The sequence below is a fragment of the Equus caballus genome, chromosome 12 (genome assembly GCF_041296265.1).
Source record: "Equus caballus isolate H_3958 breed thoroughbred chromosome 12, TB-T2T, whole genome shotgun sequence".
NCBI classification, from domain to species: Eukaryota; Metazoa; Chordata; class Mammalia; order Perissodactyla; family Equidae; genus Equus; species Equus caballus.
The window spans coordinates 23,927,364-23,930,801 of record NC_091695.1 but is presented as its reverse complement, the minus strand read 5'-3'; positions in this window follow the sequence as shown (position 1 = coordinate 23,930,801).

The window sequence follows — 3,438 nt, the reverse complement described above, 5'->3', positions numbered from 1 at the left end:
ACTCTTCCTCACTAGGCCTCAGTCCCCTCCTCTCTGTAAAGGAGAGTTGCACACTACAGCGTATGTAGGTTTTTTCCAGTTGCCGCAATCCATCTCTATATATCTGTGGTTCTAATGCTGTGTAAACCTATCCCCATTTTATTGGAGATATTTACAAACAAACAAACAAAACAAAACAAAGAGTGGCTTCATCTTCATCCAAAGAACTGAATTGTATCTCTAGGCTGATTTGACCTCAATGGCAATACTGATAGCAGCTAGAGTGTGAATTGTGGAATTTCAAATACTTTTAAACACAGCTCTTTTAACTGGTCATCCATTCTGCATTCAGATTTTAACAGACACTACACAGAAATGGTTATACAGTTTATTAGGGTTCAGGAAAATAAAAATTAAAATCACAGCCCAGTACTATGACTCACCTAAAGTGCAGCTGAAATGAAAATGGTTCACAATGTTAATATCAAGTACTTGTGTGGATGTGGAACAACCACAGCTCTCACATATTGACAGTAAAAGTCAGAATTGACATTCAGCTTTGGAAAACTGTATGGCAGTATCTATTATGGCTGGTTCTAAAATTAAATTCTTAGTTTCATATACCATAGAAATGAGTGAGTATGTACACCCAAAGCTTGTGCAAAAAATCATCAATGTATTATTATTTGGAATTTGACAAATAATCTATAGTATGTTTGTTCATTGGGATACTATACAGCAAAGAAAAAGAATGAATTATCTTCACATGCAACAGAGAGGAGCAATCTCATATAGGCTGAATAAGTATCAGAGACAGGGATCATTTGATGTACAGAACTTCTCAAATCCTCTATTCCTCATCATTCTATCATTCTGTCCCAATTATATTAGCCGACCTTCCCAGGATAAGTAGCTCTAGATTCGTTCTGCAACTCTCAAACTTCACATCAGGTTGTGGATTTCCCTTCTTGCCCTCACCCTGGAGGACAGATGATGTGTTATTGAAAACTGCGTAGAAACTTCATGAATGGAATTTTGGGGGTAAAGGGCTTGGATATCCTCAAAGGCCACTGGAAAAGAGGACTCTATCTCCATTCATATCGGTCTTTCTCTGCCTGACTTATCTCACTTAGCATAATGTCCTCAAGGTCATTCCACTCTAGACGGAACCTGTTAAGAGCAAGATCTTTGGAGTCAGCAAAACATAATGCCTATGAAACTCCAGAAGTTTAATGCTTACTTTGATCTCACCTTTAATATCTCTATAATGAAGTTGCTAGAGAAGGTTTAGAAAACACAAGACAATATTAGAAATATGTTATGATATATATGGAGACAAGTTAAATAATGTAAGAAAAAGAAAAGATATTTGGTTGAACTCCACAATGCCCTCACAAATCTAGTGCTGAAAAAAGAAGTGCTTAAAATACACATTTATAGACAGAGAGCATTTTATAGGCAGAATGATGGGAAGACAGGATCTAAATTCCTGTCCCAGTGAAGGAGTCCAATCATGTCAGGGACCAACATGGTTGACCAATATTCCAGAAGGGTGGAGTATTTTCTTGGTAGCTGTATGGGAGGCATTTCAGCAAAGGCAAAATGCACCCTTTCAGTACCTTCCAATTTTTGAAGTACTACCACTAATTATAACACACAAAAGTTATTTTGGAACTAAAGAAACTTTGCCTTTTTTCTTTAAAGCATAATCTCATCACATGTTTTTAATAAAAGATCACTTTTGTACATATTACTGTATTAGTAGAAACAGCCTTCAAAGAGTGTTTACTACTCTTTGTTGAACATCCACCAGTTTAACAATGGGCAAGTATTTACCAACACAAATGTACTGAGTCATAACTCATGTAAATATTTATACTAAGAATTGTGGGAATGTAGAGTCACATACATACATAAATAAAAGGCATAATTCAATAAAGAGTGTATGAAGTGTAGTGGATGTAATTGTAGAGGAGGAAGACATTTCCTCTACCCACTCTGGGTTCTTCTGGCCACAGAATGAATTAAATTCACATGAGACAGAATAACAGGAGAAAATTAAACAAAGCTTTATAACATGTATACACGGGAGAGGCTCAGGCAACCTGAGCAACTTGACAAAATGGCTGAAGACACCACCTTAAATATCATCTTCAGCTAAAGACAAAGGAGGATATTGGGGGTGAGGGGAGTCAGTTACGGGAGATTACCGGACAAGTACAGTAAACAAGGGTTGGGTTATTATGCACATTTAAGTTCTTGCCTTCTGCGTTGATAAGAGTTTCCAGAGATAAGGTCATCCCCCTTCTACCTGTACAGAGAAGGAGACATCTTTGCAGATGGAGATTTCCTTTACAACGTAAATGTCTCTTAACAAAGGGTAAGGAAATTGTACTTTTCAGAGTTTCTTTCCTGTCTGCACTTTTTAAAAGAAACCAGCCCTAAATAATCCTCATGCCACAGAGACATATCTTTAGGGGGCCAATTCCAGTCCCCCACATAATACAGTAAAAAGAAATCATTGAAATGAGGGTGATGGACATATACTTGAAGGAAAAGAATCAGACAATTACTAATGAAAGAAGTAATACATAAGTTTACCATATTTCTTAATGGGTGATGAAGGAAACTGTTTCAGAAATGGAAGAAACAGTATGACAAACAAAAGGGGATGAAAATCATATAAATATAGGATCTTTGATTATCATTAGACATCTAGTTTTACTGGTGGAGGGTGTAGACTTGTGGTAGGCATGAAATATTGCATTGTTAACCTGAAAATAAAGAGCCAAATGAGAAGCAGAGAGGCAGTTACTTTGGAATAAAAAAATTGCAATTCAAGGAGCACAGATTCAGGTAGAAACTCAAATAATGCTCTGATTACAGGATACGTGTTCAGCGTTTTTATGGGAAGAAGGGAAGAAGATGAAGTAAGGTGTATTAAAGAAGAGTTCCTTGGAGCTAGATGAGTGAGGCTAGCCTTGTATGTCATTGATTGGTTAGCAATTTGGTCATCAGCAAAATCCAATTTGATCAGTAGTGACAAGCAGAATATTTTTGCCCTTACTGACTTCTTGGAATGTTAGGAAATTGTTCCAGTTTTGAAGATAAAGAATATAAAATGTACAAGGCAATTCCTCTGAAATTCCTGCTCAGGCTTTATTCTAATATGGTTCCACTCATTTCCTCTTTCACAGAATTATAATAAATCCTGATAAATTTCTGACGTTGATCAATTTGCTGACAAAAATGAAGAAGTAAAAGTTCAATCTTTTCTAATTTTCTGCACTGTTCACAGGAGAAAATACAGAACAAGAAATCTAACTGATGATACTCTCCTAACACAGAAGAGTGAAGGCAGGGGGTTTAAAGATTTAAGTCTCAACCATCATTAGGTAGAAATAAAATGCAATCTGCCTATTGTTCATTTACCAGAGATAAGAACAGAAAGTCTTACTC